Source organism: Oncorhynchus tshawytscha, linkage group LG12 (genome assembly GCF_018296145.1).
Source record: "Oncorhynchus tshawytscha isolate Ot180627B linkage group LG12, Otsh_v2.0, whole genome shotgun sequence".
Lineage (NCBI taxonomy): Eukaryota > Metazoa > Chordata > Actinopteri > Salmoniformes > Salmonidae > Oncorhynchus > Oncorhynchus tshawytscha.
The window spans coordinates 61,900,990-61,926,471 of NC_056440.1; the positions used below are offsets into that span (position 1 = coordinate 61,900,990).

Here is a 25,482-nt window from a genome sequence, read left to right on the forward strand (position 1 = left end):
TCGAAGCCAAAGCCCGTCTGGAAACAGTTTGCAAGGGGTAGTTTAAAGAAGATTAAGCCGAAACAAAATATCGTTTTTAGCTACTTTAAGTTGACCTCTCAAGGCTCCAGTTTTGATTCTTGGGCATACAAATCTTCATTTCAGACCATGGTCACAAAATAAAAATTGTACAAGGACGTTTTCGAGAAGATTTTAAGCTGTATGTGTCGATTGTTGGTGTTCAGGAATTAGCAAGCTAGTTAGCACTAGCCTAGAAATATTAGCTAGCTAACTAGCCTAGCTTGCTAACGTTAGCTTCAAGTAGTCTGATTTTCAACTGAGATGTTTGCAGTATTTCTTGGATGTCTACGGAGGGCAGATTGCTGAACCAGAGGGCCTCAAATGGGAAAAACAAGCATCGGACAGGAATATCGGGGATAAGCTTCTCGACGTAACTCAGATTCCGTTGAAGGTAAGACGCAATAACATTAGTTGGCTAGCTAGCTGTGTTTGTTAGTGAACTAGATATACTAGCTAGTTATACCGTTAGCCGTAGCTGTCTAGCTAACTAGATAACATGGCTTCATGCTCGAGTCGAAGAAATGTTATGAAGCTAGCTGACCCCCCACCCCTCCCCCAGTCCAGCATTCTAACTGCGTAACAGTACGCGTTTAAGATGCAAGATGACAAGTAAGGGCTTAATCTAGGCGAAACCCGTGGCATACTAGCCTGCGAGTAGTTTGTTGATCTACAGATTCTCTTGATGTTATAGCTAGATATTTCGTTGCATATGTAGTTGGGATATACTCTCAAATGTATTTGAAAATCTTCAGGGCCATCCATGTAATAGCCCACACTTCTCTTCAGGCGATTGATATATTTTGTTGTTTATAAAAAAAGAATAACACCATGTGTTCAAGGGACGTTGTATCACTGCCAGTGACGTTATTTCAAACAACTCATCTGCTGATTTCTTTTTGGAAAAATACACCGAGATGGGATGAAATAATTAGTTATGTTGATGTGTAATGCAGTGGTGAGATCAGCTAGGACTTAATAATACATTGTTAGTGTTCTCCAAAGTTGCTGGACTTCTCCTCGATTTGTTGTTTTCCTAGTCGACTCATGGTCCATGGATCCAGGATTTGTAATTTGATTAGAATGTTTTACTGTAATGTATTAACACAGTTACTGGGAAATGTGTCATTTACACTTTCCTAACAAGAATATCATTATGGTTGTCATCAAAGTAATGCAGGTGTGCAGTGTTTTCGAATTAATTCCTATAGTAGACCCAATACCATTGCTTGACAGGCTCTACCATTTGAGTGGCTGTGGAATGGTATGCAAATTAAGTCAACAAGAAGTCACAACAGTAAGGCTTTGACTTCTGGTTGTGGGAGAGCATGAAAAGAAGGGCAAGATTCCCAACAGATGACTACTGTACTTGGAGTAGACTGTGGTTGATAACGTTTTGGTGCAGTATCAGTTCTGTTGAAAACACTGCAGTGGAGCTGCTGGCTGTATTTTCTTACAGAGATACTCTGAGCTCTTCAGCTTGTTGGGCGTTCACGTTGAAATTCATTGCAGACGCAGCAATGCATGTAATCCCCCACCACCTTAGTCAAGACGCTGGAAGCACCAATTTCATGTCTTAGTTTCTGTAGTTATTTTGCAACTTCTTCTCTCTTCATTTTTGATGTAAATACAACTTGGCTCTGTTGGATGTATTAAATCAATAAGTAGGCCTGGTACCCTGGTACAACACACATTACGCGATGTATACGCTTGGTACACTCCCAATGTTAGTTTCAGCATTAGGGTGAGGTTTTGGAGAACTTTATAGCCTAGATGGAGATTTTCACCACAGTGTCCTGTTGTAGTGTGTAAGCCTGAGACAGGAAATTGTGTCCTGCCTGGGTCAGTGAGGTCAGGAGCTGTGTTGGGAGCTGGGATTTCCTGTTCAAGGCAGCCAATCTGTGCCATCCGGTGTGCCTTGTCTTCAGCTGCCTAAGTGAGCCTCTTTTACTCAGGTCTGTGGTTCCTGTTGTGTCCTGGCCCAAGTCTCCTGAATTTTAGCCTATTTGTGGTCATGGTAGTGCCACTATTTGACATGGTCCCTCTGTGCCCTCTCCTGCCTACACAGTGTGTAATGTGACACCTTCAGCACTGTCAGGCAGGCTAATAACAGGGCAGAAATATAAATCCCAGTAGGGAACGTTGAGTGTCCCTTCACAATACCTCTCTGGCAGTCTGGATTGGTCGGCCTTGCTCAGTTTGACATGTTATGTCTTGTGTAGAGGAGAGTGGCAGGGCTTCCGCAAGTCTGTACATCCTCCATCTTGCAGCCCTTTACTGTGTTTACGCTGCTCTGTGCGACTATCTAAACCTGCAGTGCAGGAAAGACACAGCATAACATCAGTACTGTGACTGTCTGTCGTTTGTCCCACCACATCCTCTCTCTACGCTTTTGCCCTGAGGTCAGTGTGCAGTAGCTGCATTGCCCCCACACTTGTTATGTCACGCAAGGCTTACACTGCTCACCTAAAGATTAACAATGTTTATACCCAGGCAACCGTTTCCATTGGATTGAGTCATAGCTCTGACAAGGTGTTGGAACTTGAATCATAATGTTTTTTTATTTTTGTTTACTCTGTTTTTGTTTACTCTGGTTCCAGGCCACATGTTTGAATGTGGGAAGGAACGTTTTGTGTTATGAGCTGATGAGAATCCCAGTCGTTTAGTTGGCCCCACCAGTACTGTGGACAGCATTAGGGTACAGCTAGTGTTCCACATTGGCCAGCAATGTTCCAGAAGCTTCTGTGTCCATAGAATGTGGCTAGCATTCGCTTTTGCATTTTGTTGATGCAACATTCTGGGTCCACCGTAATCACAGTGCCTGACATAAGCAGCAGTATGGTGTGTGTTGTTGAGGTAACCTACTTTTTGTAGTTGAACTGGGGAAAGAAAAATCCATCGTGTGTAGGCACAGGGAGAATACAGCTTCAAGTCCTCACACGGTCTGGTTCCTTCCTACCAAACTCTCCCCCAGTGCTGAGTGTTGGTCTTTCAGTAAACAAGGATGTCTACTCCTGCTTCTCTTGTGTTCACTTTTTTTCTTTGCAGTGTAAATCTTTTCCAGCCTTCGCCCAACTAGCGCAATCTCTCTGGACTGTCAAATGCCATTTAACCCCCTTTTGAAATTGCTTCCCCTCCACACACACACACAAAAGATAACAACATGGCTGTGTCCCATTCTCCCTGCTCTGCTCCATGGACAGGGAAGCCTCATTTGGAGTTTGGATAGTCCTGTGTCTGATGCATCCTCTCCTGGTCACAGGTTTTACTCACATCTTCCACTGCAGCACTTTTGATAATATTTCTTCCCTGACTCTTATACATCAAAGGGAATGGGTCTCGCATCCTCTTGTTAGCTAAATTTTTAAAACAACTGAACAGTTTTGTTTTTGATCTTTTGATAAGGGCACACTTGAAGTGGAACATGTTGTTATTGAGAGTAGAGGTCGACCGATTTAATCGGAATGGCCGATTTTAATTAGGGCCGATTTCAAGTTTTCATAACAATCGGAAATCGGTATTTTTGGGCGCCGATTTCCGATTTGTAAATGTTTTTTTTATTTTTATTTTTATACCTTTATTTATTTAACTCGGCAAGTCAGTTAAGAACACATTCTTATTTTCAAAGACGGCCTAGGAATGGTGGGTTAACCGCCTTGTTCAGGGGCAGAACAATATTTTTTCACCTTGTCAGCTCAGGGGATCCAATCTTGCAATCGTAAGCCTGCCTGTTACACGAATGCAGTAGAAGCCAAGGTAAATTGCTAGCTAACATTAAACTTATCTTATAAAAACAATCAATCATAATCACAAGTTATAACTACTAATCCACTTTAGCAGGCAATATTAACCAGGTGAAATTGTGTCATTTCTTGAGTCATGGGAATATGCAAAAGTTTGGGCTGCCTAGCTCATTGCGAACTAATTTGCCAGAATTTTACGTAATTATGACATAACATTGAAGCTTGTGCAATGTAACAAGATTATTTAGACTTAGGGAGGCCACCCGTTAAATAAAATACCGAACGGTTCCGTATTTCACTGAAATAATAAACGTTTTGTTTTCGAAATGATAGTTTCCGGATTCGACCATATTAATGACCAAAGGCTCGTATTTCTGTCTGTTATCATGTTATAATTAAGTCTGATTTGATAGAGCAAGTCTGAGTGAGTAGCAACAGGCCTGTAATCATTCATTCAAACAGCACTTTTGTGCGTTTTGCCAGCAGCTCTTTGCAAGCACAGCGCTGTTTATGACTTCAAGCCTATCAGCCTAATGGCTGGTGTAACCAATGTGAAATGGCTAGCTAGTTAGCTGGGTGTGCGCTAATACTGTTTCAAACGTCACTCGCTTTTAGATTTGGAGTAGTTATTCCCTTGCGCTGCAAGGCTTTTGTGGAGCGATGGGTAACACTGCTTCGGGTGTGGGTGTTGTCGATGTGTTCCTGGTTCGAGCCCAGGTAGGGGCGAGGAGAGGGACGGAAGCTATACTGTTACACTGGCAATACTATAGTGCCTATAAGAACATCCAATAGTCAAAGGTATATGAAATACAAATGGTATAGAGAGAAATAGTCCTAGAAATACTATATTAACTACAACCTAAAACCTCTTACCTTGGAATATTGAAGTCTCATGTTAAAAGGAACCACCAACTTTCATATGTTCTCATGTTCTGATCAAGGAACTTAAATGTTAGCTTTTTTTACATGGCACATATTTTACATGGCACACATTTTTACATTGCACATACGTGGCACATATTGCACATTGGCACATATTACTTTCTTCTCCAACACTTTGTTTTTGCAATATTTAAACCAAATTGAACATGTTTCATTATTTATTTGAGGCTAAATTGATTTTATTGATGTATTATATTAAGTTAAAATAAGTGTTAATTCAGTATTGTTGTTTGTTACAAATGAAGAAAAAAAATCGTCCGATTTAATCGCTATCGGCTTTTTTGGTCCTCCAATAATCGGTATCGGCGTTGAAAAATCATAATCGGTCAACCTCCAATTGAGAGGCATGCAGTTTTATTGTTTCCCAAACATTGTCATGAAGCAAACACTTCAATGATGGGCTTTTGCTTCCTTGTGATACTGTTGTACTTTTGTGTATTTCCTCCCAAAAGGTCCAGCACTTTTTGTTCAATAAGTTGTTTGCGTGTGAGAGAGCTGTTACTGTGTCGAGTGTGGGGGAGGTTTCAGCTTTGCTAACGTGGGCAGATGTGAGCTGGGAAAGATCACGGGGGGGGGGGGTAAAGCTGAAGACAACAGTTGGTGTTTTGATCGGATGTGCTGAGCACTGCGTGATGTATTATCCATACGTGGCACTGAGAATGTCCTTTGGTAGTTGGCCTGGCCGGCCAGTTCTTCAGACACTGCCTGTGAGCCCCTGAAAGAGGAGAGCTCTGACGTGTCCTCTGCTGCTCTGTCCTGTCTGGGTGGAGAGAGACCGAGCTCGGCTCACATGGAAACGCTTGCCCTGCCTCAATCACTCCTCCTCACTCCTAAATGTTTCATACTCTCTTTTTTTCCCTCTCAGCTGCTCAAGTTCTAAGTGAGCAGGGTTTTATCCAGCGTTTGAAATGCCTCTCGATCACAAAAAAACATGCTTGGGAGGAGGACTGCCATTTTAGAAATGGGTTTAAGCTACTGGCTAGAGTTTTGCCAGAGAATTAGAGCAGTAGCCAGTTGAGTTTCCTGTGGGTTGTGGGCTCGTATCTCCCCTGTCCTTGTGGTGATGGGGTGAGTGGGGGAGTGTGGCCTGGCTGAATCTCAATCACTGGGGCCTTCAGCTCTGCTGTCCTTTTGATGGGGCAGCTGCAGCCATTCAATCGGTCCATTTACATTGAAATGCAGCGACAGGAAGGGGGAGGGTGACGTGGGGCAGTGCGTGACAGAAAAGCATACCTAACCAAACACCAAAGAGGTCTATGACACTTTGTTTTCACCAGCCGTGGTGCCATATACATCACACAAAGGCCGTAAGTACCCTCCTTTGACCACCAAGGACATTTTCACCACTCCGCCATAACAAACAAAAAAATATACAGTCAAGCTTTGATTTGTGGAGTTTGTTTGTTTGGTCAATCTCTTTATAACAATTAGCAGCTGAAGTTTTTGTTTGCTTTTGTGCTTTGCACATTGCCAATGTATTTTAACCACACATTTGTCATGATTCTTTCATCACATTGTTTCCACCATATCTTCTGGCTTATTTCCACGAGCCTATATTCTGGTTGTTATTATGCATTGCATTCAGTCCTTCCCGTTGCCAGTTCTAATGGGTGTCACACTGTGATCTTGGATGTTAAACCTAAGCCTGCACACAGGAACTTTCTGTTACTCGTTTAGGGTTTGATAGACAACTGTGTTTCAGACAAACGAGGCCAGTGTGTCATATGACTAGGTTGATATAGCTAGCTTTTCAGGATTGCTTTGAGTTCCTTTTGTGAAGTGTAACAGTGATTTTAGAGGCTCTGTCTGGTGGGGGGGGGTTTGCCTGTGACTTGTGTTGGGTTGGTGTTTTTCTACATGTGCGGAGCTGTTTGTTTGGACAGGTTTATGTTTGTCCTACTTGCCCTGTGAGCACCTTCACCTGACTGTTGAGATTGCCTTGCATATTTCCTACTAAGGTTAAAGCATGCTTCAGTTTGTTTTGCACCCAAATAATGTTTCCTCTTGCAGCCAAGCCAACTGCCCTTCAAACCTGTTAGTGGTGTTTGAGTCTATAGATAGTCAACACCTGCTGACTGAGGTGCTGGTTGATACACCTGTTTTTCCTAAAGTTTCTCATACAGTGCCTTCGGAAAGTATTCAGACCCCTTGACCTTTTCCACATTTTCTTACATTACAGCCTTATTCTAAAATGTATTTAAAAAAACGTTTCCTCATCAATCTACACCAACAATACCCCATAATGACAAAGCAAAAACAGGTTTGTAGAAATGTTTGCATATATATTCAAATTAAAAGCATATCACACTTGCCTTGACGACAGCTTTCTGACCCTTTACTCAGTACTTTGTTGAAGCACCCTTGGCAGTGATTACAGCCTCGAGTCTTTTTAGGTGCGACTACAAGCTTGGCACACCTGTATTTGGTGATTTTTCTCCCATTTCTTCTCTGCAGATCCTCTCAAGCTCTGTCATGTTGGATGGAGAGCGTCGCTGCAAAGCTATGAAAAGGTCACTCCAGAGATGTCTGGGCTTTGGCACAGAAATTCAGTGACGTGTCCCGAAGCCACTCCTGCATTGTCTTGTGCGCGCTTAGGGTCATGGAAGTTGAACATTCGCCCCAGTCTGATGTCCTGAGCGCTCTGGAGGAGGTTTTCGTCAAGGATCGCTGTACTTTGCTCCGTTCATCTTTGCCTCAATCCTGACTCGTCTTCCAGTCCCTGCCACTGAAAAACGTCCCCTCAGCCTGAAGCTGCCACCACCATGCTTCCCTGTAATCAAAAAAATCAAATCAAATTTATTTGTCACATACACATGGTTAGCAGATGTTAATGCGAGTGTAGCGAAATGCCTGTGCTTCTAGTTCCGACAATGCAGTAATAACCAACGAGTAATCTAACCTAACAATTCCAAAACTACTACCTTATACACAGAAGTGTAAAGGGATAAAGAATATGTACATAAAGATATATGAATGAGTGATGGTACAGAACGGCATAGGCAAGATGCAGTAGATGGTATCGAGTACAGTATATACATATGAGATGAGTAATGTAGGGTATGTAAACAAAGTGGCATAGTTTAAAGTGGCTAGTGATACATGTATTACATAAAGATGCAGTAGATGATAGTATATATACATATACATGTGAGATGAGTAATGTAGGGTATGTAAACATTATATTAAGTAGCATTGTTTAAAGTGGCTAGTGATATATTTTTTACATCAATTTCCATCAATTCCCATTATTAAAGTGGCTGGAGTTGAGTCAGTGTGTTGGCAGCAGTGGCTGGCTTTTAACAGTCTGATGGCCTTGAGATAGAAGCTTTTTTCCAGTCTCTCGGTCCCAGCTTTGATGCACCTGTACTGACCTCGCCTTCTGGATGATAGCGGGGTGAACAGGCAGTGGCTCGGGTGGCTGTTGTCCTTGATGATCTTTATGGCCTTCCTGTGACATTGGGTGGTGTAGGTGTCCTGGAGGGCAGGTAGTTTGTCCCCGGTGATGCGTTGTGCAGACCTCACTACCCTCTGGAGAGCCTTACGTTTGTGGGAGGAGCAGTTGCTGTACCAGGCTGTGATACAGGATGCTCTCGATTGTGCATCTGTAGAAAGTTGAGTGCTTTTGGTGACAAGCCAAATTTCTTCAGCCTCCTTAGGTTGAAGAGGCGCTGCTGTGCCTTCTTCACGATGTTGTCTGTGTGGGTGGACCAATTCAGTTTGTCTGTGATGTGTACGCCGAGGAACTTAAAACTTACTACCCTCTCCACTACAGTTCCATCGATGTGGATAGGGGGGTGCTCCCTCTGCTGTTTCCTGAAGTCCACAGTCATCTCCTTAGTTTTGTTGACGTTGAGTGTGAGGTTATTTTCCCGACACCACACTCCGAGGGCCCTCACCTCCTCCCTGTGGCCAACTCGTCGTTGTTGGTAATCAAGCCTAGCACTGTTGTGTCGTCCGCAAACTTGATGATTGAGTTGGAGGCGTGCGTGGCCATGCAGTTGTGGGTGAACAGGGAGTACAGGAGAGGGCTCAGAACGTACCCTTGTGGGGCCCCAGTGTTGAGGATCAGCGGGGTGGAGATGTTTTTACCTACCCTCACCACCTGGGGGCGGCCCGTCGGGAAGTCCAGTACCCAGTTGCACAGGGTTTGGTCGTGACCCAGGGTCTCAAGCTTGATAACGAGTTTGGAGGGTACTATAGTGTTATGCTGAGCTGTAGTCGATGAACAGCATTCTCACATAGGTATTCCTCTTGTCCAGATGGATTAGGGCAGTGTGGTTGAGATTGCATCGTCTGTGGACCTATTTGGATGGTAAGCAAATTGGAGTGGGTCTAGGGTGTCAGGTAGGGTGGAGGTGATATGGTCCTTGACTAGTCTCTCAAAGCACTTCATGATAACGGAAGTGAGTGCTACAGGGCGGTAGTCCTTTAGCTCAGTTACCTTAGCTTTCTTGAGAACAGGAACAATGGTGGCCCTCTTGAAGCACGTGGGAACAGGATGATATTGGCCAGATGACGACCGTGCCTGGTTTCCTCCAGATTTAATGCTTGGCATTTAGGTTAAAGAGGTAATCTTGGTTTCATCAGACCAGAGAACCTTGTTTCTCATGGTCTGAGAATCCTTTAGGTCCCTCTTGGCAAACTCCTAGCGGGCTGTCGTGCCTATTTACTGAGGAGTGGCTTCCGTTTGGCCACTCTACCATAAAGGCTTGATTGGTGGAGTGCTGCAGAGATGGTTGTCCTTCAGCGAGCTTCTCCCATCGCCATAGAGTGACCATTGGGTTCTTTGCCACCTCCCTAACCAAGACCCTTCTCCTCCGATTGGTCCGTTTGGCCAGCCGGTCAGCTCTTGGAGGCATCTTGGTGGTTCCAAATTTAAACTTAAGAATGTTAGTCATGCATGTGTTTGGAGACTAATGCTCCTACTGCCAAATGTAGGTCTACTTTCATTATTTGTCCTACATGTGTCACTCGGTGGTGTTGCTTTTTTATAGAAACACGCCAGCCTTATCTTGCTGGAGTATGTAGGACAGAACAATTTATTACTTGCTAATTATGTATGCAAGGGATTGTTTCCAATGCTATTTTTCACGTACAATTATGGCACAGGTGTTATTTTCCATTTAGAATGCCTAACATGCATGTACTCTGCCTTAGCTTTGAAATTCCATGCTAATTTCTTGGAATGATGTCTTGTATTGAACGTACCACAGGAGATTTTGAAAATCTTGGATACTCCGATGGTGTGAAATTGAAAACCGGAAATTTCCGGTACACTTTTAGAGAACCATTCCAGTTGCAGGGCCCACATTGAAATCTTTTTTAAGGCTATTGCTGTCTATTTAAGGCTATTCTATTATGAATGTTTCACATAATTAATTATTCAATTGTGCGTAACAGGGTTCTTTTTTGGAGCACTTGAAAGTGCAGTGCAGTAAGAGCGCAGACCAGCCACCCACTGAGAAACTTCACAGGGTCGAGGCCTGCTGTTCCCCCTCTCTCTACTGTCAGTCAGTCATGCTTATCTGCATTCCTGGCTTGGCCCAGGACAGCCAGGTGTGGCCATGTCATGCACAGTCATGCTAGCTAAACATACACCCTCCCGAACCACACATACAAACAACGAGTGCCGGGAATTGCCACAATAAGATATTGCAATTCTCATGATTCTATATGTATTTTGATTTTGGGATTTTTATTGCGATTTGAACACCTCATGCAAGGGTTTTACTGTTTTCTACATTGTGGACTAATAGTGAAGACATCAAAACTATGGAATCATGGAGTAACCCAAAAAGTGTTAAACGAATCAACATATATCACTCTCCTTCTTGGTCAAATAGCCCTTACACAGCCTGGAGGTGTGTTGGGTCATTGTCCTGTTGAAAAACAAATGATAGTCCCACAAAGCCAAAACCAGATGGGGTGGCTTATTACAGCAGAATGCTGTGGTAGCCATGCGGGTTAAGTGTGCCTTGAATTCTAAATAAATTACAAACAGGGTCACCAGCAAAGCACCCCAACACAATAACACCTCCTCCTCCATGATTTGCGGTGGGAAATACACATGCAGAGATCGTCCGTTCGCCAACACCGCGTCTCACAAAGACATGGCGGTCGGAACCAAAAATCGCCTATTTACCAGACCAAAGGACACATTACCACTGGTCTAATGTCCATTTTTCATGTTTCTTGTCCCAATAAAGTCTCTTCTTTATGGTGTCCTTTAGTAGTGGTTTCTTTGTAGCAATTCGACCACGAAGGCCTGATTTTCACGCAGTCTCCTCTGAACAGTTGATGTTGTTGTCTGTTACTTGAACTCTGAAGCATTTATTTGGGCTGCAATTTCTGAGGCTGGTAACTCTAATGAACTACCAAATAGGGCTATCTTCTGTACACCCCCCCCCACCTTGTCACAACACAACTGATTGTCTCAAACGCATTAAGAAGGAAAGAAATTCCACAAATGAACTTTTAAGAAGGTGCACCTGTTAATTGAAATGCATTTCAGGTGACTACCTCATGAAGCTCCTTGAGAGAATGCCAAGAGTGTGCAAAGCTGTCATCAAGGCAAAGGGTGGCTATATGAAGAATCTCTAATATAAAATATATTTTGATTTGTTTCACACTTTTTTGGTTACTACATGATTCCATATATGTTGTTTCATAGTTTTGATGTCTTCATTATTATTTTACAATGTAAAACATTTTAAAATAAAGACAAACCCTTGAATGAGTAGGTGTTCTAAAACGGTTGACCGGTAGTGTATGTCTGCTGCATAGACACGAGAGAGAGAGAATGAGAAAATGAGTTTTGATCAGCCATGGAAATAAGTGCTGAAGACATGTTGGCTATTTTTTTTTAAAGATTGAGAATAAGCTATAGGGTGAAATACTGCACTTTTAATGCAGGTACAGCCGACTAAAGCTACCTAGCGCAAAAACCACCCCGCCTTTTCAACTTCACAAATCGATACTTTGAGTCACATCACTACAAACACATTTTCTGCTCAGGATGGTCTAGCTAGTTAGTGTCTCTGCTTAAGGTGCTGCTATACTCCCTCACACAGTTGGAAGGGCACTCTACCTATGCATAGCTCAAGTTCTTCAGGAAGCGCTGTTCACCGGAAGTGAAGGGCGTTGGAGCTAACTGTTTGCCTCGTTTCCTTCATTGAGTAAATCACTGTGACACACACACACACACTAGCGTGTCTGTGTTTGGGGGAGGGGCTATGCGGTACTAGCATTTTCCCTCCCCACTGTTTCGGCAATGCTTGGTTTGCCAAGTCATAGGTTTCCTACAGTGCCTCTGCACCATGTAAATGCTCTATAATGAGTGAAAGGCTGTGAAAGTTCACTTCTCCTTCAGTGAGAGAATGCCAGGTATGCGTCACCTCGAATGTGAGGTGGAGAGACATCAGTCTCTTCATCTGGGTGATCAAAGCCTCTGTAGGGTGCGCTTTGAAGAATTTCTTTAGCAACCTCAGATTCATCTGTGCTTGTTGGGATGCTGCAGCCATGTAGTGTGTGTGTGTGTGTGTGTGTGTGTTTCCTGGCAGTGGAAGGTTTAGAAGAAGGGGCCATGGTGCTGCTGATGACATATGGACTTAGATTGTGAAGAAATTGCCTATTACTCTTCAGGGCTCAACCTGCTACCTGCTGTGAGCTCTTCGCTTTTCATTTGACACTGCCTTGTAATACTGATTCTTACCACTTAAAAAGACCACTGCAACATAGAATATTTTTATTTTGGCTAAAGTGTTTTTTTTCTTCTTTTCGGCAGTTGACATGTTGTTCTCCTGTCTTTTCGGGATGTCACAATTGATTTCCCTCTAATAAAAAAAGGAACAGTATGTTGACATACGATTCAAGCGTGAACAGATTAATACACGAATGTGTGTGTGCACTTAAGAGAGTGAGGCGGTATGAGCACAGGATGATATTGGAGAGGGTTGTTAAGAAGGGTTATTGCGTTCTCTACTGACAGCCTATCAAGCCTAGCTGTGGTGTTTGGACAGTGCTGCATGACAGCCCTGCCTGTGAGAACAGGAAGTTGATGCATCTGTCCCACAACCAGGCCCCAGGCCCCATGCCCAGCACCACCAGTGCTCAAGTGGGGAAGTGAGACTGACCACCACGGCCTTAAGCGTGGCCTCTGCCTGTTAGAAGCCTGTTAAGGCTGGTTGCATACAGGAACACAGCCCAGCTGTGTGGTTGGCTGTAGCTGCAATCTGATGTTTTCAATGCTTCATCTTCCAGGTGGTACTTGGGAAGCAGAACTGAATAGACCCTTCAGTAGTGACCACACACACAGACTTGCAGACACACACAAGCATGTACATGCATACTGCCACACAAATGTTCCCCATCCCCTCTGGATTTGGCAGTAATTTCTGCCCAGCCTTTATTCATGCATATCCACTTCTCCTGGGCAGACAGGTTTCCGATGAGGAGAAATCACAGGGACCGTGTCTGTTAGAGGGGAGGGTGGGGGGGTTGGTGACTGGTAGTTTGGCTCCTGGCTGATGGGAGAGGATTGGAAGTGACACAGAGGCCCAACAGAGGACTGAGATCCTCTGAAATGCCTCCTCCGCCCCCCACACAAACACCTGACACCCACAGCTAGCCAATAGCCATGGTGGTCAGCTCCCATTACAGTGAGACCCCGGCCAGAGACGGCGTGCCTCTCAAAGCTATGGGAATGGAAATCCCCTTCAGAGCACATTAGCACACGACCCATACTGCCTTGATGAGGGAGAAGTGTTGACTGTGCTTAAACAACCATAATACCTGTGGTGCAGAAACCAATGACTTATGTCCATGTCCTGTAAGTAGGCTGGTGTAGCAGCAGATTGGATGAATTGGTTGTGTCTGGCTGAGAGAGAGAGAGCTGGTGAGTGGGTGGATGACTATGGGTAGTCGTCATGCAGGATTTATTTAGGGTGGCTGTATGGGGATGATGTGCCATGTGCTGCTGCCTGCACCTCCCTCCCATCTTCAGATTCACTCGGCCATCATCGAAACCCCTCTGCCTTTGCTGCCATGGGAACAGGAAATGGCAAACAAAATGGTCCTTGAAGCGGTCAGGTCGGCTCTCTAGCAGCAGATCTTACATCATTGAGAAAATGAAATCTTCGAATTGGAGGAATAATCTTTTTTTCCTTTTTTTTATACTTTGGTGTCTGTTTAGGGTAATTGGCCACCTCAGTTCCTGTATACTTGGGTGAGGGGAGTCTTTGATTGCTGCTATTATAACCTATCATACTGAGGCCATCTTATGGGTTTCTGAGAAGCTTGTCACTGTTTCCCTCACGTCACTTTCCTTTCTCATCTTAATGTCACTCTTAAGGCGCCCGCATGCTTCCCGATACAGTTCAGAAGAGTTTGCATACAGTTGAAGTCGGAAGTTTACGTACACCTTAGCCAAATACATTTTAAACTCAGTTTTCCACAATTCATGACATTTTAATCTTAGTAAAAATTCCCTGTTTCAGGTCAGTTAGGATCACCACTTTATTTTAAGAATGTGAAATGTCAGAATAATAGTTGAGAGAATGATTTGTTTCTTTCATCACATTCCCAGTGGGTCAGAAGTTTACATACACTCAATTAGTATTTGGTAGCATTGCCTTTAAATAATTTAACTTGGGTCAAAAGCTTTGGGTAGCCTTTTTGGCCCATTCCTCCTGACAGAGCTGGTGTAACTGAGTCAGGTTTGTAGGCCTCCTTGCTCGCACACGCTTTTTCAGTTCTGCCCACACATTTTCTATAGGATTGAGGTCAGGGCTTTATGTGGCCACTCTGATACCTTGACTTTGTTGTCCTTAAGCCACTTTGCCACAACTTTGGAAGTATGCTTGGGGTCATTGTCCATTTGGAATACCCATTTGCGACCAAGCTTTAACTTCCTGACTGATGTTTTGAGATGTTGCTTCAATATATCCACAAATTGTTCCACCCTCGTGATGCATCTATTTTGTGAATTGCACCAGTCCCTCCTGCGGCAAAACACCCCCACAACATGATGCTGCCATCCCCACGCTTCGCGGTTGGGATGATGTTCTTCGGCTTGCAAGCCTCCCCCTTTTTCCTCCAAACATAACAGTGGTCATTATGGCCAAACAGTTCTATTTTTGTTTCATCAGACCAGAGGACATTTCTCCAAAAAGTACGATCTTTGTCCCCATGTGCAGTTGCAAACCGTAGTCTGTCTTTTTTATGGCGGTTTTGGAGCAGTGGCTTCTTCCTTGCTGAGCTGCCTTTCAGGTTATGTCGATATAGGACTCGTTTTACTGTGGATATAGATACTTTTGTACCGGTCTCCTCCAGCATCTTCACAAGGTCCTTTGCTGTTGTTCTGGGATTGATTTGCACTTTTCACACCAAGGTATGTTCATCTCTAGGAGACAGAGCGCATCTCCTTTCTGAGCGGTATGATGGCTGCCTGGTCCCATGGTGTTTATACTTGGATACTATTGTTTGTACAGATGAGCGTGGTACCTTCAGGCATTTGGAAATTGCTCCCAAGGATGAACCAGACTTGCCAAAACTATAGTTTGTTAACAAGACATTTGTGGAGTGGTTGAAACACTTAGGTTGGAGTCATTAAAACTAGTTTATGTAAACCTCTGACTTCAACTGTATATAACGATGACATTCTTATGTTTTTGTTTGTTTTGGACTTCGATAAGGTTTTCGGATGTTTGTGCACACATTCTTCTCTCAAGGGAAACTGAAGTCTGTAGGGAGTCTTTAACGAAGTGTGTGTTGTCATTCAACGAGAGACAACTCGTCCTCATGCAAATGTTGAGAAATACTGCACCAAACATCCTAGTCAGATGAAAAATTGCGCGACTAAGATCTCCTTGGCAAAAACTTCAATTAATGACCGAATTTCTTGAGTAATTTTAGATGAATTCCTCAAAATAGGCAGAATTATACTGGCTACGGCGTCTCAATCTGGACAAACGGGACTATTGACGATTTTTTTCTTGTTTTTCAATTGAAGGTCTTTTTAAGGGAGAATGCAAGCACAGTTCGGCTATGCTCCAGCCGACTTGAAGCATGCTGACGTCTTTATCCTTCAGGGCTCGTCCTCTCGTAAATCTCCTCCGTGTTCTATTCCATTTTTACTCGCCACTCTTTATCTCTCTCTCTGCATTGAAAGACTGTGTCAGTGCACCAGCCAAGGCTCCTGCAGCCCTGTTCGTCTCAGAATCTTAAGTGCGTGAGGCTGCTTATGCAGTGAGCTGCTCCACAGAAACACACCGCTGTTCCCTTCCCACCTCCATTTCTGCTATGTGACTCAGTCAGATGTTTACTTCACTATTTCAGTGCAGCCATCACAGCTCCAACATGAGGGCTGGAGATGGGTGGAGGACAATGCACATTGTAAAATGCTTTCTCACACACGTAGCCTCTCTCGCCAGGTGTGTTCTACCTATTGGTTTCCTCTGGGCATATCAATGTCAAATGATGAAATATTGGTAATAATAGTAGTGTTAATTGTTCTGATAGACCTCTCACTGTCTTCCCTGGGGTTCAAATGGATTAAAACCCCTTAATTGTTAATGTAAAGAGCTACCCACACATCCTGTCAAGACATGGAATATTATTTTATGGGAGAAGTACACTTTGTAGTTTAACTTCCTTTCCACTGCTACGCTCCAATGAATAATACAGTAAAATCTGAAATAATTTGTCTTAAATGTCATGGCTAAATCTGCACAGGCATTCTAACAACCTGGCATTCAGCCTCTGATTTGCTTCTGCAGAGGAGGGTAGATGTAATATCAATGTACACATCACCATGGTGATGGTGATGATGGGCTGTAGAATGAGATGGGGTTGGATTTGGTACTGTGAAATGCGCTGCTATGTTTTAGATTAGGAAATACTATGGTTGGTTTAGATTTTTTTGTGTGAAATTTCTGAAGCCTCGCTTTTTGTTTTTTCAAAAATGTGATGGTTAGTCAGCTGAAGATGGGGAGGGATAATGTGTGTTCTCTGACTGACCCCCAATCCACCTCTGCTGTTGCACTAGGGCATGTGTATGTGGTAGACAGCCGGGGGGGGGGTGCGCGCATCAACCCCTCCCATTGTGTCTGTGAGCTAGTCAGTCACAAACAAGCACTCAGCCATGGTAGTGAAGATGTGTGTGCATGTCTGCTGCCTGCTTGACATTTAGAAAGTCTTTATGGTTTTAATAGGGGCCATTTTGAAATGGCAGTGTTATTGTCTGTTATTTCAGAACACAGTATCAACAGGAGACCAGGGATGTGTCTGCCCCCCGGGGCGAGGTTTGATTTCCTATCGACCTCCTCGTCCACAAAACTCACTCCATTTATCATACTCGCGTTTCCTCTTGAATTCTGAAAAGGGTTTTCTTATTTCTTTAAAGAGGAAGCAGAAACTCTCCAGGAGAAAGCACATACGTTTAAGCACACGTTTTAGATTCGGGCCAGTGAGTGTTTGAATTCCTTGGAATGTGGGTTTCGCCTTATGGAGAAACGGTTACCTTGACAACAGCAGAATGTTGGGTGTTTTGCCATGGAGTGTGTGAGGCCAGTGTGGATGGTGGCTGTGCTGAACAAACACGCACTGGTAACTGTGTCAGGAGTGGTGCTGATTCTCAATTCAATCCTCTCTCCTCCCTCGCTTTCTTCCTTCATTTGATGAAATTGCTTAATTTCATCCTTTTTTAAAATGTTCTACCATTATCTTCCCCTCACTCTGGTTGCATCACTCTGCCTATCTTCCTTTCATAATTGTTCCTCATCCTGTTTACGTTTATATTCTAATCATTTAGCAGACGCTCTTGGGCTGGCAGGGAGCCTAGTGGTTAGAGCGTTGGGCCAGTAACTGAAAGGTTGCTGGATCGAATCTCCGAGTTGCCAAAGTAAAAAATCTGCCGTTCTGCCCCTGAACAAGGCAGTTTAACCCACTGTTCCCCGGTAGGCCATCATTATAAATAAGAATTTGTTCTTAACTGACTTGCCTCGTTAAATAAAGGCAAATAATAAATAAATCCAGTGCGACTTAGTTACAATGCAGAGGGGATGTGGTTGTCCCACCTAGCTATCTTCCTTACCATGAGTCGTAAGACTACAATTCTTTCTATAGTACTAAACAGATGGACCCTCTCCTTAACCTACCCTGGCCATGTTAGAGGCCTTCTCTATGTGGACCTGGGGTAAAAATGCACATCCCTTCAGATGGATATTTGCATTTTAATGTTATCGCTTGTTTTGGGGAGGCTCAAAATCGTGTTGAATTTGATTCCAGTTTAGAAATCAATGAGGTCCATATGCTTGAACTGTGGTCGAAGTGCAATGGTTATTTGGCGGGAATGCCTGTTATGGGGGCCTAGTTGAAGGCTCAAGCTTATCTTTTCCATATGCTAATAGCTTTTTTGTTGTTGTTGCAGTAGTCAAGCTCTAATCATGTTCAGGACTAAAACCTAGCCCTATTTCATTGTGTAGCCTAAGTACCTTGTTGAACATTTTCTATTCTGCTAAGAACCTATCAAAGGCTGATAGGCCATATGTTATTCATATGTTGTTCAAGAATAATCAGTAAATTTGAAGTAATTTCCCATTTCACTGCAATCTTTAGAATACAAAACATGTACATGGATGTGCACATCAGTGCAAACAGCAAGATGGGTTTGTGCCTGTGGTGTTGTTCTCGCAGTGTGAAAGGGCCTGTGGTGCTGCCTGCCTGGCTCAGTTCTCAGTCCCCCTGACTGCTTGCCTGGCTGACTGCTTCTCTGCAGCCTCGCCTGCCTGCGCTGGAGCTGAGGAGGTTTAGCGTGGTCCCTGCAGAAGCCAGCCTGATCAATAATGTAGATGTTTTTGAAGAAGGGCAGTGTGCAGGTCTCTCTCACACGCAGCACACATCCCCCTACTCCCCCCTCAGGTGGCAGTGTCAGGTTCCTCTCTAATGTAGAGGACTGATAGGATGGCTGAATCTAATTTGCCTCAGTAAGATATTAAAATAAGCGTGCTGCTTGAAATATATCAGGCTGCCGCTGGACTCTGGTGTCTGTCATATTGAGCTGCTGCTGTTGTTCAGAGCCTTAAGTTATTGTGGGGACTTTGAGAGGCGGACAGGGTGAGATATTGGATAAGGTGGAAAATAACATGTTTTGTAAATGCAGATCTAAAATGCTTCTTATGGTAATATCTGCTCGGTATCAGACAAGTTTTGTGCTTCAGTTGCACTTCTCCACTCTGAGAATTCACGAAGGGGCATTCTATCAGCAGACAGCACTCTGACTGATGTGTAGCTACTTTTTCTTCTGTACTTTTCTCAGTGAAACCTACTTTTCTCTGGTAAAATGCAAGATTAACTTCAAACGAAACATTAACAAATATAGCTGGCTGCATTTTTTTCTATGATAAACATTTACAAATATGATGACCATGCGTAGTTTTTGCAGAATATACCTTGATTTTTCATTGTATGCTCATTAACTTGTGTGGCTGCTGGCCAAATACCGTTGCACTTCTGTTGGCATCTGATGAAAATGAAGCTGTTTTCTGAATGTGCTGCACTAATGTATTTTCTGTAGAAAACTACAGTTGCATGCCTCTGGTCAGCAAAAAAAACACTGACTTTCAATACAAAACGCAAGTGGAAATGGTTTAAAACACTTTTTTGACGGTCTGCTTTTTGAAAATGCTGATTTCTGAACTCTAACGTGACCCCTGTCTCAATAGTAAGTGCCTGTGTCTCGTCAAAGACGGTAGATGGAGGCTATGCATTTGCAAATGCGTTCACATTCATTTTTACAGTATTTAGCAATATTAGTTTAGGCTACATGTTTTACCGGTTATTTTGGTGAAGATGCTTTGTTACTACATTAGGCACTTTAGACATTTTGTGTGTATTTTGAGTTTATAAGAAGGTTTGCACCCTGCGTATCACCCTGCGTTCTGTAAGGGCTCAGACGCACCAATAGCATGCTGGCCGAGAGTACTTAGCACCTCTAAGTGTAATTTGCGAGCCAAGTGGGTACCAATATTTGCATGTACAGCACCTGAAGAAACTATTCATACCCCTTGACTTATTCCACATTTTTTTACAGCCTGCATTCAGAATGGATAAAAAAAGATGACACACTATCCCATAATGGGCTTCTGTGTGGCGCAGCGGTCTACGGTACTGCATCTCAGTGCAAGAGGCGTCACTACAGACCCTGGTTCGAATCCAGGCCGAATCACATCCTGCTATGATTGGGAGTCCCATAGGGATCGTACAATTGGCCCAGCGTTGTCTGGGTTTGTCCGGGGCAGGCTGTCATTGTAAATAAATAAACTCAGTCAAAACAATCAGACAAAAAATCCTAATTGTATCCGTAAAGTTCATAGAAACATGTCAAACGATGTTTATATTCAATCCTCAGTTTTTTTAGCCTAAATGATCTATAATATTTCAACCGGACAATAACGTCGTCAAGAAATGCACAAGTTCTGCGTCACGTTAGGGTCCACTCGTTCAGACTGGTCTTACTCCCTCAGACTGGTCTTACTCCCTCATTAATAAGAATGCAAGCCTGAAATGATTTCTAAAGACTGTTGACATCTAGTGGAAGGCATAGGAACTGCAAATGGAGTCCTAAGTCAATGGATACTGTAATGGCATTGAATAGAAAACTACAAAACCAATAAAAACTACTCCCTGAATGGATTTTTCTCAGGTTTTCGCCTCAGTTCTGTTATACTCACAGACACTGTTTTAACAGTTTTGGAAACGTTAGTGTTTTCTATCCACATCTACCAGTTATATGCATATCATATCTTCTGGGCCCGAGTAGCAGGCCGTTTAATTTGGGCATGCTTTTCATCCAAAATTTTGAATACTGCCCCCTACGCTAGAGAGGGTAACTGACTTGCCTAGTTAAATATTTTTGTTTATTCATATAATGACAAAGTGAAAACACATGCTTTTAGATTTTTTTTGCTCAATTTATTTTAAATTAAATACAGAAATATCACATTCACCTAAGCATTCACACCTTTAGTCAATACCTATTATCACCTCTAGCAGTGACTTACAGCTGTGAGTTTTTCTAAGCCTCTAAGAACTTTGCACACTTGGACTGTAGAATATTTCCACATTATTATAATTAACATTCATGTTGGTTGTTGTTCATTGCTAGACAGCCATTTTCAATTCTTGCAATAAATATTAGTCAAAACTGTGGTTGGGCCACACAGGAACATTCAATGTTGTCTTGGTAAGCAACTCCAGTGTATATTTGGCCTTGTGTTTTAGGTTATTGTCCTGCTGAATGGGTCATTCTGTGTCCCCGTGTCTGTTGGAAACCAGACTGAACTAGATTTTGTCTGTGCGTAGCTCTATTCCATAATTGTATTATTTTATATCTTAAACTCCCTTGCCGATGACCAGCATACTCATGACATGATGCAGTCGCCACCATGCTTGAAAATATGAAGAGTGGTGTGCTGGATTTGCCCCAAACAATGCTTTGTATTCAGGGCATAACGTTAATTTCTTTGCCACATTTTTTGCAGTTCTACATTAGTGTCTTATTGCAAACTCTGTCATTTAGGTTAATATTGTGGAGTAACTACAATGTTCATGGTCCATCCTCAGTTTTCTCCTATCACAGCCCTTAAAATCTAACTGTTTTCGAGTCACCATTGGCCTCATTATGAAATCCCTGAGCGGTGTCCTTCCTTTACGGCAACTGATTTAGGAAGGACGCCTGTATCTTTGTAGTGACTGAGTGTATTGATACACCATTCAAAGTGTAATAACTTCACCATGCGCAAAGGGATATTCAATGTCTGCTTTTATTATTTTTACCCATCTACCAATAGGTGCCCTTCTTTGCAATGCATTGAAAAACTTCCCCTGGTCTTTATGCTTCAAAGCTGGGACCGAGAGACTGAAGCTGTTTTTCAATCTCAAGGCCATCAGACTGTTAAATAGCCATCACTAGCACATTAGAGGCTGCTGCCCTATATACATAGACTTGAAATCACTAGCTATTTTAATAATTGGAACACTAGTCACTTTAATGTTTACATATTTTGCATTATATCCTATTTTAATACTGTATTCTGTCCTATTCTACTGTATTTTAGTCTAAGCCCCTCTGACATTGCTCGGCCAAATATTTATATATTCTTAATTATTACAATTATCTGTATGTGTGGGGTACAGAGATGAGGTAGTCATTCAAAAATCATGTTAAACACTATTATTTCACGCAACTTATGTGATATGTTAAGATATGTTTTACTCCTGAACTTTAGACTTGCCACAACAAAGGGGTTGAATACATATTTAGACATTTCAGCTTTTCATTTTAAATGAATTTGTAAAATTTTTTGCAAACAATTCCACTTTGACGTTATGGGGTATTGTGTGTAGGACAGTGCCAAACAATATACATTTTAAATTCCGGCTGTAACACAACAAAATGTGGAAAACGGCGAGGTGTGAAATACTTTCTGAATAATCCTGTGGAGAAAAAAGTTGTCCGTCAGACGTGGGCCCAAATGCTAGATTCACATTCGGTGCGAGCTTAAAGTCAACTGGTTCCATGCCACGGTCCCACCGCATAAAAAAATAAATAGAAGCCAAATAACGGCGCTGTGTGCAAAATATATATTTTAAAATTAAGAATAGCAGTCTGCCAACACACAATTGACTCCTCTCACACACACACACTCCTGCTATACAACTCCTACTTGTTTTTGCAGCCAGGTCACGTGATATGAGTCAGTATTTGACGTCCATCCATGTCTGAGGACGTCGGGAGGTTACAAACCGGCCACCGTGAGCACTGTTACCTTCAAGTAGGTTTTGCTAGGTCGTTGTGGACTGGGATGGCGGATGGATTTAAGCATCTGCCTCTGAATCCAAAGTTAGCAAATTCGAATCCAGCAATAGAAAGTTATTGAGATTTTTGTTTAAAGTCTATTCCAAACTTTAACCCGTAACCATTCGGAGTTAATGCCTAACCTTAAATCTAATTTAATGCCTAACCTTAACCTTACACTTTGAAATTTGACGTTTGCATCAACTTCTACATTTGATGTTTGAGAAGCAGAGCTAGTTGTGTTTTCGGTCTAGTGAATCGTTGACGGAATAAACACAACTGATCTAAATAACTGAAACCTGAATTGCCATTTATTGCCACTCATTGTTTTCAGCTTATGTTTGGGTTTACAGCTCTCCTGCTGTTTAGAGACTACTGGAAATATGTAATATTCTTCCCTGGTACCCAACACTCCAGCTATTTGGGTAACTTGGTTAACATATTGCTTTCAAGAGTAATTCACAACAGTAGGTCTATTATTCCTGTATTCTATTTAGTAATATTTGTATTTTGGGACAGATTTGAAAAAAATGCACTCTACAAACAAGTGCTGAATAACAATGCTACCCCGAGTAGCTTGGTGCCCTGCCTACAAAAAAATGGAGCCGAGGGAAATGCTGTCTGTGTGCATGCTGCTCTGTAGGTGAACAGTGCAGACTCTCCCTGTCCCCCTGTGTCCGTGTCTGCTCTGTGATGCATGTTCAGTATTCAGACATAAAGGTCGGAGCTAGTGTCCCAGTCCCAGGCTGCTGTCAGCTCCGTCAGATGTGTTCTCTGATAGGGCAGCCAGAGAGGACTGGAGAGGTGCTCTGTATCCCAGGGACACATTGAGAGAAGGGGGGAGTCTGCCTCATTGTCCAGATTTCCCAGATAAATGGAGCTGACCAAATTGTGAAAATGGTGGTGCTTCCTGTAATCTGATGCTCTGGGGAGCGGAATAGAGGGGGGGGCAGAAAAGAGGCACGATAAAGGATGGCTGTGCATGCCCCCGAGCGACCATTAGACCACCCGTCTCCTCCGTAATCCCACAATGCACTGGTGCCCCACATAGGCCTGCATGTTCACACAAGCCACGGGCCATGCTGCAGACACACAGTGGCAGCCCGGGCTGAAGCAACACAGTCCAGCCAGTTGTTTTTAGAGCTCCACTCACTTTACCCTCCCCCCAGCCATATTACTAAAGCTCAAATGGGGCTGACCTCTCACTCTCCGCCCTTCGCTCTGTGTCTCTCAGTAGCTCGGCTTTCTCTTCCACATTTTCCAGTCTTTGCTTTGGGCTTCAGAATAGCATGTGTATACACTATTGCGTCCAGTATCTCCCCCCCCCCCTCCTGCAGACACAGTCTGTGTTTTCAGCCCTATCACCATTGCAACATGTTGTGGACTAATCTCCGGAAATATACTCATTAAATAGCTACGTCTCTATGGCATGTGGAATTGTTTTGTGTGTGAGATTGTGGGTCTGAGTGTTAGCAGTTGTTGTTGTGTGTGTTCCTTCAGGCAGTTATCTGGACAGTGTGGTATGTTTGTAGCAGAGCAGCTCTGGCAGCCATTGTCTGTTGTTGAGGCTAGGCCCTAGGATTGGCCGTGACTGCTCTCCCAACTCCAAGGAGATTCTTGGATCTCAAACCCTGGGCGTTGGGCTTCAAAGCTGGACTCGAGTCTACAGAGACTGTAGTTGAAATCAACACGGGCCAGGTTCTCAAACTTGTCAGAAGTATGACTTGCCTTCTCATGCACATGTGTGCACACCACTCCTCATGAACAAAGTCCAGTGTTTGGCTTTCCCCTGGTGATGTTGAAATACCACACATCTAGTAGGGATTTGTTTTAAAAGACGGTGTTAGTTTATTCACTTCAAATAGCCAAACATGTGAAAAGAACATTTCCTTTGTCCTGAGCTGCCCCTGCTAACTGTCAGGATGGGGAGGCTTGAAATCTCACCTCTGACCTTTTGCATGTTTAGGTCAACTCCTATATCCTGTTTTACTCATATTTCTTCTCATCAACTTGGCCATATCATGAAACATAACCCCTATATGAGACAACAGGGATGTTAGCCAGAAGGAGAGATAGCTAGCTAGTACTTGTAGGCCTGTGTCCTGCAGTGTGTTTGGATGTGAAGCTACAGGCTAGTTGGCCCATGTCGGTCTGTGTGCTGACTGTGCTCTTTAAGCCTGGTCTTTCTGGTACGGCTCACCTAAAAGCCGTGCTGATTAGTATCTCTGGATTTTTGTGAAGCTTTTGTGCCAGGTTTTGCGCCTCAATCAGCAGTTTTTACTCATGTGTCGCCTGCCTTCTCAATCTCCCATCGTGCTGAGTCAAACCTAATTAGCCAGGATAGATGCAGCCGTTACAAATGAGCAGTGTGGCCCCCCAGTGTGGCTCAACACAAGTCGTGTAAACACGGCTGGTTTTGGGGAACCGGTCTCATTCACCAGAGAAACCCTGCTAAACATGTCTATTAACACACAGACAAACATTGGAGTAGTAACTGGAGACATTGCGCCTGGGGGGGCCACTGTAGGACAAACACACACACTCTTTGGTGTGAGACCCTGAAGGGGCCCAGAGCTGCAGCACCCTCTTTGGTGGGAGACCCTGGAGGGGCCCAGAGCTGTAGCACCCTCTTTGGTGGGAGACCCTGGAGGGGCCCAGAGCTGCAGCACCCTCTTTGGTGGGAGACCCTGGAGGGGCCCAGAGCTGCTGCACAGAACCAAAAGGGAAAGAAAATGAGGAGCAGACACAAACTTCAGCGTTTCCCTTCCTCTCTCTGCAGACAGGCCTCACTCAAGCCTCACTACCTATTGCAGAGGCTCTTCAAATGGATCAGAAATAGCCCAGGCTCCCCACATGCCTAGCAAACCTTAATTTAAGTCTAAGTAA

General features: G+C 43.5%; 1 protein-coding gene across 1 annotated transcript in view; it reads left to right on the forward strand.

The window, feature by feature from the left end:
* LOC112263582 (ankyrin repeat domain-containing protein 11) overlaps positions 1 to 25,482 on the forward strand; it is a 138,327-nt gene continuing 112,845 nt past the window's right edge. Inside the window, 1 exon segment of the mRNA XM_042330868.1 lies at positions 1 to 451. The gene's annotated coding sequence lies outside the window, so the exon portion shown is untranslated.